Source organism: Pelophylax lessonae, assembly GCF_965119305.1.
Source record: "Pelophylax lessonae genome assembly, chromosome: 2".
In the NCBI taxonomy this organism is placed as follows: Eukaryota; Metazoa; Chordata; class Amphibia; order Anura; family Ranidae; genus Pelophylax; species Pelophylax lessonae.
The window spans coordinates 298284371-298297192 of record NC_138769.1 but is presented as its reverse complement, the minus strand read 5'-3'; positions in this window follow the sequence as shown (position 1 = coordinate 298297192).

Here is a 12822-nt window from a genome sequence, read left to right as displayed (position 1 = left end):
GCAAATTGTCAGTAAGAAATACACTAAAGTTAATTTTAGGACACACAAATGCAATTTATTACCCATTTTTTTGGTAACCTATAAAAAAGACCATTTATTACATAACAAATATGTCAAGCGTTAAAATTCGAGTGTGCCCATGACATGGCAACAAACTTTGGTACCCAAAATTTCACATAGTCAACAGTTTAATAGTTCCTAGAGGTCATCAGTTTTGAGCTATGAATATTAATAACCATATAATTATTGTGGGTATTGTCTGTATAATGTATAGCGCAATGTTTTAGAACATAGGCACTCCGGCATGTGTGGGGGGAGTTTTAAGTGCTTGGGTGTTATTTACATTAATTTTTTACACTTTTATGTTTTTACTTAAAGTGATACTAAAGTCTTGAGGTTTTTTGTTAAAAATAAAAAAAATGGATTTTTGTAAAATCTTACCGTAAAATCCTTTTCTCTTAAGCTCATTGACAGACGTAGTCCTCCTTGATTAATATCAACTCGGGTTATACTGCCCTCTACAGGAGTAGGACTAGACAGGAAAGAAAACGTTCTGGCCACACCCTAGGGGCAGTCCCAGAGGGTATATCCTCTCACTTCCTGCTACAGCAAATCAGTTATGTCACAAAGCAGTGTTTAGAGAATTTAACCCAACCCAACTGAAAAACAGAGGGGCGGGTACTACGTCTGTCAATGAGCTTAAGAGAAAAGGATTTTACGGTGAGATTTTACAAAAATCAATTTTTCACTGTCGCTCATTGACAGACGTAGTCCTCCTTGATTAATATCAACTCGGGACGTCCCAAAGCAGTGCCACAAATGAGGGGTGGGAAAATGGAAATCAAAATCCAATCTAGAAGGCCCAACCGGTGCTCAACTGAAATTCCAACGGAAAAAAACCCTCGAGGTAGACCACCGGTCTCCTCAAATTGCGGCCTGCAAAACCTTGCGGCCAAATGAAGCATCCGACGATGCCATCACATCAACTTTATAAAATTTTGTAAAGGTATGAACCGACGATCAAGTAATCGCCTTGAAAACCTGGACCCCTGACGCCTGATGGTGGAAGGCCCAGGAAACACTAAGCGCCCGAATAGAGTGCGCCTTAACAGGGAACGGAGGATTCCGACCCTTAATAGAATAAGCCTGTACCACCGTCTGTCTAATCCATTTGGAGATAGTCGCGGCAGATGCAGGCAACCCCTTTCTGGGGCCATCCGTGATCACAAAAAGTGAATCCATCTTACGGAACGATTCCGTAGTCTTCAGGTATACCCTGAATGCCCGAACCACATCCAAGGAATGCAACGCATATTCCTGAGGATGATTGGGCTTAGGACACAAGGAAGGTAGCACAATATCTTCATTCAGATGAAAATCTGAAACCACCTTTAGGAAGAAAGGATGGCTTTGGATGAAGAACTACCTTATCCCTATGAACCACTAGATATGGGGAATGCCATTATAATGCAGCCAGTTCTGACACCCTGCGTGCAGAAGTGATAGCCACCCAGAAGGCCACCTTCTGGGATAATGTAAGCAAGGGAATCTCCCTGATATTTTCAAAGGGAGGTTTCTGCAGAACCGACAAAACCAAATTAAGATCCCAGGGCGGTAAGGGCGCACGGACTGGCGGAGCCAAGTGCCGCACCCCCTGGATGAAATTCCGCACCAAGGAATAAGTAGCCAGCGGCTTCTGAAAGAAGATTGCTAGTGCTGAAACCTGACCTTTGATAGTGCTCAAGGATAGTTTCTGCTCAACCCCCTTTTGCAGAAAAGCCAAGATTCGGGTCACCGAATAGGTACGTGGGGGAAATCCCAAAGATTCACACCACGCGATATAAGTCTTCTATGTGCGATAATAGACTTTGCTGGAAGTCGCTTTAATTAGAGTAGGAATAACTGAAGCTGACAACCCTCTGTCCCTCAGTACCTGGGTCTCAATGGCCAGGCCATTAAAACCAGCGACTGTAAAGCATGATGGAAGATCGGTCCTTGAGACCGCAGATCCTCCCTGAGAGGAAGTCTCCAAGGAGCATTCGCGACTAGCATGTCCAAGTCGGCCTGACCGGCTTGACGAGGCTAGCCTAGAATTTCCAGGATAACTGGAGTTCCCTCCATCTCTATCCTGCGGAGAAATCTCAGCAGCAATCTGAGAGGAGGGAAGACATATAGTAGCTGACACTGCCTTTACAGGCCGTTCAGCGCGTCTGCTGCGTCCGCTAGAGGACCGCGCCTTCCTGTTGAGCCGATATGCCAACAGATCCACCTCCGGGATGCTCTGATGAAGACACAGATGGTGAAATCCTTGGTGATTGACCTAAGTCATCACCCTGATATTGTCTGACTGGATCCGAACCAGGCTGCCCTAGAGCTGCTTGGTCCAGGCAATCCGACAAAGTCTGATCGCTCTCTGTTCCCACACCTTTATCAGAAACTTGATTCCTATCAGGAGTGATGATTTCTCCTGGTTGAGCATTAGAGACCGAAGTCACCAGACTAGAGGCTCCTTGGTCCGCTTGCTCAACCGGATCCGATTCCTGGAGGGAACTGAGAATGATCTTTGGAAAAGGTAAAGAAAATGATCTGTTCAGGGAACGGGAACTACCGCTCCCTGTAGCACCTAAATGTTGGTAGCCGTGATCGACACTCGATCTTGTATCCTGATCGTATGATCTCCTGAACCCCTTAGTCCGGGAATCAGGAAAGCCCTAGATCTGAACACCGGTGAAGACGTCCCCCCACCCCTAAGCTGGGTGGGGGCGCACCTTCAGGCTGTATTAGCCTTAACTTCAGGTTTGGTTGAGTCGGCCTTTTGTTTGCCCGACCAGCGCCTCTTGAACCCTCCTAGAGGGGCTTTGCCTTTCCCGCTCGCCCCAGCGGAGCGAACAAACCCTTTATGAGCGGCAAAGAAAGGTCCACGCTTGTTACGAGGTCCTTTCTTACTCCTAACTAGACAGAAAAAAACTGATTTGCTGTAGCAGGAAGTGAGAGGATATACCCTCTGGGACTGCCCCTAGGGTGTGGCCAGAACGTTTTCTTTCCTGTCTAGTCCTACTCCTGTAGAGGGCAGTATAACCCGAGTTGATATTAAGACTACGTCTGTCAATGAGCGACAGAGAAAACATGTTATATTAACCTGCTCTGTGAAGTGGTTTTGCACAGAGCAGCCCGGATCCTCCTCTTCTCGGGTCCCTTTCAGATCTCTTTGATATGGTTGACCATCCCCTCCTCCTCAAAAAAACTCCATGCCTTTTGTCTCTGTGACTGTACTCTTCACTGGTTATCTTGCTACTTATCCAACCACACATTTAGCGTTACTTACAATTCTACTTCCTCCTCTCCTCTTCCCTTCTCTGTTGGGATTCCCCAAGGCTCTGTTCTTGGACCCCTCCTATTTTCAATCTACACCTCCTCTCTGAGTCAGTTGATACCCTCCCATGGCTTCCAATACCATCTCTATGCTGACGATACCCAAATCTATTTATCCACCCCTCAACCCTCTCCCTCAGTCTCCTCACGTATCACTAATTTGCTATCAGATATATCAGTCTGGATGTCACACCACTTTCTCAAACTCAATCCACCCAAAACCGAGCTTATAATTTTTCCTCAACCACGTGCCCCTTCCCCAGATCTCTCTCTGTCAATATCGATGGCACTACCATCAGCCCATCCCCGCATGCCAAGGTCCTAGGTGTTGTCTTGGACTCTCCTTCAAGCCCCACGTCCAATCGCTGTCCAAATCTTGCAGCCTCAACCTCCGCAACATCTCCAAAATACGCCCCTCTCTAACCAAAGACTCAACAAAGCTCTTAGTTCACTCCCTGGTCATCTTGCGCCTGGACTACTGCAATTCCCTTCTCATTGGCTTACCTCTACACAGGCTATCCCCCCTTCAATGCATCATGAATGCCGCCGCCAGACTCATCCACCTTACCAATCGCTCAGTGTCCGCTGCTCCTCTCTGTCAAGCCATCCACTGGTTTCCGCTCACCCAACTAATTAAATTCAAAATACTAACAACATCTTACAAAGCCATCCACAGCTTAGCCCCCAGCTACATCACTAACCTAGTCTCAAAATACCAACCTAAATCACTCTCTTCATTCCTCTCAAAACCTCCTGTTCTCTAGCTCCCACGTCACCTCCTCCCATGCTCGCCTCCAGGACTTTACCAGAGCCTCTCCAATCCTATGGAACTCCTTACCCTTATCTGTCTGATTATCTCCTATTCTATTAGCTTTTAGGCGATCTCTGAAAACCCTCCTCTTCAGAGAAGCCTATCCTACCCACACCAAACTACTATACCTCCATTTTCTCCATTAGCCCATCCCCCCACGGTTATTGCCTTTTGTTATGGATGGTGAGGTGGTTGGCGCTGCCTGTAGGTGTATATGGTGTATAGAGTATAAATATCACAATAAATAGTAGTAACTCATATGCAGAAATTTAGGACATATATAAATACTATAAATGAAAACCATATAAATAATATAAATATAAAGTGCAATGGTATAAGCAGTGGATGAATAAATCAATCAAATGATATATCAAAAATATATATAAAGTGCTCCGTGATAGAGGTGTCCAGATAAGGTGAAGATATTGACCTCTGAGCTATGTATTGCTCGTCAAGAAAAGGTTAAATAATAATAAAAACAAATCCACGTGAATCAGCCTAGGCTGATAAAAAGATATGAAAGAGTAAGTGATTACAATATAAGTGAATATGGAATATAAGAAATAAAAGTATAGGTGATTCCAATAAAAAATTGAATAAATTACAAGAATAAAAGTTAGGGAGTGTAAAGAGGTCCTAGAATGGACCAGTGCAACAAAAAATGGCCACAATATTCCTAATAATGGTGAATAAATAATCTCAGCAAAAGGTGATATAGTGCAATGGGTCCTGGTTAACAGTAATTGATCATAAGGACCCGTGAAACATATTTAGTAAACGAAAATCTGGCCAAACGTTATCTGCATCCAAGCTTTACAGAAAATGGTAGGTAAAAAGTCCGTAAAGTTCATAAAACATTGAAGTGCCAAAAACAGTGGGTGATTCTTGAGGTGATCCAGGTGTCTAAGTGCCGGGTGAGGAAACAGTGCTCCCCCTTCAATCTCTCCCGCACTCACCGGAAATCGGCACCCCTACAGGGGTAACCAGCGTGTAGGTGGCAAGGCACGCCCTCAATGGGGAGTATTCCTACGTGCAGATCTCTCCAGTGATAGATCCTGAATAGGGTTGAGCGAAAACGGACTGTATTATTCGTGTTCGTACCGAATAATTGGATTTTTGTTACCCGAACACGGACACAAACACTTTACTGTATATTCGGGTAAAAATCCGTGTTCGGTCGTTTTATTTCCGGGTTTTGCATGCTTTGGCGCGCTTTTCATGGCTGGCTTTCAACAGCCAATCAACAAGCGTTTAACTGGTGTGCCTAAGCCATCCCAGCCATGCCTACAAATGTATCAGTAGCTGTGATTGGCCGTCTGAAGCATGTGACCAAGTCTTTATAAGTTCGAGGCAGCGCCGCTGCGGCGTCATTCTGCTGTTTAGATCAGGGAGAGAGCACACATCAACGTGCTGGCTGCTGATTAGGGACAGACAGGAAAAAAAAAACATTTGTGTCCGGATAGAATTGAGGGACAGGTCGGAGTGTGTTAGGCAGGGCGAGTTGTAGGCATTTTAGGGAGAGAGTCTGCTGATTTTTTAGGGACAGTGCGTCCCTACACTACAATCGATATTGCTGTGTGGGGTGGGGTTTGCAGTCACCCGATCTACGATCTTATCAATCCTGTTAGGGAGAGAGTCTGCTGATTTTTAGGGAAAGTGTGTTCTACAAACTACAATCGATATTGCTGTGTGGGGTGGGTTTTGCAGTCCCGATCTACGATCTTATCAATCCTGTTAGGGACAGAGTCTGCTGATTTTTAGGGACAGTGTGTTCTACAAACTACAATCGATATTGCTGTGGGGTGTGGGATAGGAGATAGGCAGGTGTCAGTGGTCCACATCCATTTTGCTGTGTGTGGGCTGCAGTGAACACAATCTTTTTGGGGTGCAGTGAACACAATCTTTTTGGGGTGCAGTGAACACAATCTTTTTGGGGTACAGTGAACACAATCTTTTTGGGGTGCAGTGAACACAATCTTTTGGGGTACAGTGAACACAATCTTTTTGGGGTGCAGTGAACACAATCTTTTTGGGGTGCAGTGAACACAATATTTTTGGGGTACAGTGAACACAATCTTTTTGGGGTGCAGTGAACACAATCTTTTTTGCCCACTGAGGAGGAGGGAGAAAAGTATTTTTCTATCAGGCACTGTGTGCAGCCTTTTTCCTTCAGCTGTGCTGTGCTGAGTGACTGATCATACACTGCTGTGTTCAGTTCACATGTGCTAATATTGAGTGGTTTCAAAAATCATACACTTTTTTTCTATTCCACTATTCAATATACAGCCTTGGGTTAAAAAAAATTAAATTGTGGCCTGCAGCAGAGCTGAATGATATTTGGAGTTTTTGGGGTTCATCTCATACTTCTGAAGATTTGAGGGTGCTGCCTGTTCCATACTCCTCCTACTCGTCATCCAGCCTTTTAGGGGTACAAACAATAGTAATTGGGGCCTAGTGTGGTTGTGTACGTGTGATATACATACACTTTTTTTGATCATATTTCCTATTCCAGTATTCAATAAAAACCTTTGGGGATCAATTAAATTGCGGGATAGTCTGTGTCGGTACGTGTGAGATCCACCTTTGCAAGTTTTTGGGGTTCATCTCATACTTCTGAAGATTTGAGGGTGCTGCCTGTTCCATACTCCTCCTACTCCTCATCCAGCCTTTTAGGGGTACAAACAATAGTAATTGGGGCCTAGTGTGCTTCTGTACGTGTGAGATACATACACTTTTTTTGATCATATTTCCTATTCCGCTATTCAATAAAAACCTTTGGGGATCAATTAAATTGCGGGATAGTCTGTGTCGGTACGTGTGAGATACACCTTTCCAATTTTTTGGGCGCATCTCATACTGCCGAGGATTTGAGGGTGCTTCAGTCTGCCTCCTGCCTGTTCCGAACTCCTCCTACTCCTCATCCTGCCTTTAGGGTAGAAAAAATTGTAATCGGGGCCTAGTTTGTGTTTGTACGTGTGAGATACACCGTTTTGTAAAATTTGTCCTATTCCGCTATTCAATATACACCCTCTTTGAGTGTAAAAAATTAAATTGCGGGATAGTCTGTATCGGTACATGTGAGATACACCTTTTTAAATTTGTTTGGCGCATCTCCTTCTACCGCCGAGGATTGCAGGGTGCTTCAGTTTGCCTCCTGTTCCCCACTCCTCCTACTCCTCTTCCTCATCCTGCCTTTAGGGTACAAAAAATTGTAATCGGCGGGGCCTAGTCTGTGTTTGTACGTGTGAGATACACCGTATTATAAAATTTTTCCTATTCCGCTATTCAATATACACCCTTTTGGAGTGTAAAAAATTAAATTACGGCATAGTCTGTATCGGTATGTGTGAGATACACCTTTTAAATTGGTTTGGCGCATCTCCTTCCCCCGCCAAGGATTGCAGGGCGCTTCAGTTTGCCTCCTGTTCCCAACTCCTCCTACTCCTCTTCCTCATCCTGCCTTTAGGGTACAAAAAATTGTAATCGTGGCCTAGTCTGTGTTTGTACGTGTGAGATACACCGTATTATAAAAGTTTTCCTATTCCGCTATTCAATATACACCCTTTTGGAGTGTAAAAAATTTAATTACGGCATAGTCTGTATCGGTACGTGTGAGATACACCTTTTAAATTAGTTTGGCGCATCTCCTTCCCCCGCCAAAGATTGCAGGGCGCTTCAGTTTGCCTCCTGTTCCCAACTCCTCCTACTCCTCTTCCTCATCCTCCCTTTAGGGTACAAAAAAATGTAATCGGGCCTAGTCTGTGTTTGTACGTGTGAGATACACCGTTTTTTATCCTATTCCGCTATTCAATATACACCCTTTTGGGGTAAAAAACATTAAATTGCGGCATAGTTTGCATATTTGACTGTGAGATACACCCGTGCGATACTGTTGTTGTTTTGTTCCGCTATTCAAAAAAAACCTTTCTAGGGCAAGATCTTAAATTACAGAAATATGAGGAGACCGTCAAATAGGGGCCGTGGCCTGGGTCGTGGTGCTGCTGGTAGAGCTCCTGTTGCAAGGAGAGGACGTGGTCGATCTGTGCCAGCTACACGCACAAGTGAAACACCTTCCTCAAGTGTGAGTAGGCGACAGAACCTGCATCAGTATTTGGTAGGGCATCATACGCCTCTAGAAGTAATGAGGCCAGAACAAGTGGAGGTGATAGTAGATTGTTTGCTGCTGACAGTGCCTCCAGTTCCTTCACATTGTCTCCCACCCAGTCTAATGCAGAAAGGTCAGAGTTGGCACCTGCAGCCGATGTCCAACCATCTTTCACCTCACCCCCTTGCAAATCAGGCAAGCAGTCTGAGCCCCAAGCCATACAGCAGTCTCTTCTTCTTTTTGATGACTCTGTCAGCAGGGTTTCCCAGGGCCATCCACCTAGCCCTGCCCCAGAAGTGGAAGAGATTGAGTGCAGCGATGCTCAACCACTTATTTCTCAAGATGAGTACACGCAAGGACCATCGCAGCACGTCTCCGATGATGACGAAACGCAGGTGCCAACTGCTGCGGCGTTCAGCATTGTGGAGACCAACAAGGAGGGCAGGGGTGAAGACTGGGTGGAAGATGATGTGGAGGACGATGAGGTCCTCGACCCCACATGGAATGAACGTCATGCAGGTGACCTGAGTAGTTTGGAGGAAGAGGCGGTGGTCGCACAGAGCCACCAGCACAGCAGAAGAGGGAGCAGGGTGCAGAAGCGGAGCGGCCGTGCCCTAGACACTACGCCTGCTACTGCCCAACGCAGCAAGGGAACAAGCGCACCAAAGTCAGCTCAAAGGAGTTCTGTAGCGTGGAAGTTCTTTAGAAAATGTGCTGATGACAGAGGCATAAACCTTCTCAACCTGAGCACAACCTGCATGATCAGGCATCTAAGTGCAAAGCACGAGCTGCAGTGGAGTAGACACCTTCAAAACCAAGAAATGTCTCTGGCTCATCCTGCTTCCTCTTCTGCTGCAGTCTCGGCCGCTCCAGCCACATCTGTAATGATACCGGCACCTGCCACCCCGCAAACAGAGGATCTGTCAGCAACACCACCACCTGGGTCACCAACCATCTCCACAATGTCCCGTGGAAGCGTTCAGCTTTCCATCTCCCAAACACTTGAGAGGAAGAGGAAGTACCCCCCTACCCACCCGCGATCCCTGGCCCTGAATGCCAGCATTTCAAAATTCTTGGCCTTTAAAAAGCTGTCATTCCGTCTGGTGGAGACGCACAGTTTTAAAAACCTTATGTCGGTGGCTGTCCCACAGTACGTCGTGCCCAGCCGCCACTACTTTTCCAGGCAAGCCATCCCTTCCCTGCACAACCAAGTGGGGGAAAAAATCAGGTGTGCACTGCACAACGCCATCTGTGCCAAGGTCCACCTAACTACCGATACGTGGACCAGTAAGCACGGTCAGGGGCGTTATATCTCCCTAACGGCACACTGGGTAAATGCAGTGGCGGTTAGGCCTGAGGCGGATAGCAATTTGGCGCATGTCCTTCCACCACCGAGGATTGCAGGGCGCTTCAGTTTGCCTCCTGTTCCTAACTCCTCCTACTCCGCTTCCTCATCCTCTACCGCCTCCTCATCCGGACAGCGTAACACCTTCACCACCAACTTCAGCACGGCCAGGGGTAAACGACAGCAGGCAGTTTTAAAACTTGCCTGTTTGGGGGACAAACCACACACCGCACAGGAGTTGTGGAGTGTAAGATTCTGGTACCTTCGGTACCCTTCCAGCCCATTTCTTCCGCATATAGCTACTGTCCCTTTAACTCTCATGACGTCATCACTAGGCGCCGCTCTGAGCGGCTATTTCAATCGCCGGCTTTCACTCACAAGGTGTTCGTGCAAACCGCTTGTTACACAGCCTTGTCTGACGCTGCCGAAGCCTCCAGCTATTTCCTGTATCTCGCTACTGATCCTGTATCTCGCTACTGATCCTGTATCTTGCTACCTGATCCTTATCTCATTACCGGACCCCTCATCTCTCTAAACCAACTAGTGATAAGTACCCCACAGGGGATTCCTTCCTATCAACTTACACTATCTACTCTTGCATACTAAAGACTGTTGCTATCTATGCATTACTATTTCTATCATCTGCACTGTTACATAGATTGCTAGCTCTTGAGTCTACTACCATCTATATCCTTGCACTGAGTTAGCAATTCCTGTACACTTCATCTGCTGTCCCCTACCACCTGTTATTGTACATGATTGCTAACCTATCTGCATATTATCTATCACCATCTGCTAACACTCCTGAACATTACTATTGAGTGCCTATCATTGCTATCACCACTCACGCCTGTCCTTTCAGCACATCACCTCTATACTATCGTATACAACCTATCACTCCAGGAACATCTTATCTGAGTGTCTGTATATTTGCATGGTGAGGCAGGCTGGGCCACAATGATGAGTCTGGAGAGTTGGATATGGTAATTCAACACATCTCTAAACGACTACTGAGTGGAAATTCTGCAGCTGCAAATCCAGTTCACTAAACAAACGCCGGAGCGTTACATGGAGGAGCATGGAACAGCAGACAAATGAGTGGTTGCTGCCAGCGAGCCTCAAGCCCGGCCTGGTGGTGTGCGATAACGGGCGAAATCTCATAGCAGCTCTGGGCCTAGCCGGTTTGACGCACATCCCTTGCCTGGCGCATGTGCTGAATTTGGTGGTGCAGAGGTTCCTTAAAAACTACCCCGATATGTCAGAGCTGCTGCAGAAAGTGCGGGCCGTCTGTGCGCACTTTCGGCGTTCTCACCCTGCTGCTGCTCACCTGTCAGCGCTGCAGCGTAACTTCGGCCTTCCCGCTCACCGCCTCATATGTGACGTGCCCACAAGGTGGAACTCCACCTTGCACATGCTGCAAAGACTGTGCGAGCAGCAGCAGGCCATAGTGGAGTTTCAGCTGCAGCACGCACGCGTGAGTCGCTCTGCGGAACAGCACCACTTCACCACCAATAACTGGGCCTCCATGCGAGACCTGTGTGCCTTGTTGCGCTGTTTTGAGTACTCCACCAACATGGCCAGTGCCGATGACGCCGTTCTCAGCTTAACTATCCCACTTCTATGCCTCCTTGAAAAAACAATTCGGGCGATGATGGAAGAGGATGTGGCACAGGATGAGGAGGAGGAGGAGGAGGATGAAGAGGTAACATTTCCAAGGCTTTCAGGGCAGTCATTCGCAAGGGGCTCCGAGGGTGGGTTCCTGCACACACAAACGCCAGGGACACAATTGTCCAGCAGGGGCACAGTTCTGGAGGATGAAGAGGATGAGGAGCTGGAGGAGGAGATGGAACCATGTTCACAGCAGGGTGGCACCCAGGCCAGCTCATGGCCATCACTGGTGCGTGGCTGGGGGGATACATAGGACACGGACGATACATCTCCCACAGAGGACAGCCTTTCGTTGCCTCTGGGCAGCCTGGCACACATGAGCGATTACATGCTGCAGTGTCTCCACAACGACCGCCGAGTTGCCCACATTCTAACTTGTGCTGATTACTGGGTGGCCACGCTGCTGGATCCCCGTTACAAGGACAACGTACCGTCCTTAATTCACTCACTGGAGCGCGATCGCAAGATGCGCGAGTACAAGCGCACGCTGGTAGACGCGATGCTGCTGGCATTCCCACCTGACAGCGGGGCCATAGTGGAAGCACAAGGCAGAGGAGGAGGAGGAGGAAGAGGTCGCCAACGCAACCAGGGCACCGCCAGCACCTCAGAAGGCAGGGTTAGCATGGCCGAAATGTGGAAAATCTTTGTCAGCACGCCACAACAAACAGCAGCACCAGCAGCCCATATGGAACGTCTTAGCAGGAGGCAGCATTTTACCAACATGGTGGAGCAGTATGTGTGCACACGCCTACATGTAGTGAATGACGGGTCTGCCCCCTTCAACTTCTGGGTCTCCAAATTGGGCACATGGCCTGAGCTTGCTCTTTACGCCTTGGAGGTGCTGGCGTGCCCTGCAGCCAGTGTATTATCTGAACGGGTATTTAGCACGGCTGGGGGCGTTATAACAGACAAGCGCAGCCGCCTGTCCGGAGACAATGTGGACAAGCTCATGTTCATTAAAATGAACCAGGCATGGATCCCACGGGACTTTTCCGTACCTTGTGCAGAATAGCGATGGATACCGACCTTACCCACCCATTGTTCCATTTTTGCTCTCTCTCACTCTTTTGGGGTGTACCCTCATTTAAAATTTGTGAAAAGAAGCAGTGTTGGCTACCTCGTCCTCCTCAGGGCCAGATTAACGTAGGGGCTATTGGAGCTGCAGCTCCAGGCCCCTACCTTTTATATAGGCCCCCGGGTTGGCCATATTCACTGTTACCGCTCTTCTGTCACTTGTAAACACAGAAGTCTGGCTTCTATGCTCGCTTCCCCTGGCAGCTCTCTCAGAACCTCCCCACACAGCACGAAGGCCGGACAAGGAGGGACAGTTGCCGATGCATGGATGTGTTTATGGGCTTCAGAGACAGCATCCCATGTTGAATTAGGCATGCATGGCTGCACCCTTCCTCCTCTGGGTGCATGCCAAGGCACGGCCCTTAAGGCCCTTCAAAATCCTCAGCACCAAGCCCATGATGCTCTTAACCCGGCCCTGGTCCTCCTCCACCGCCGCTTCCACCTACA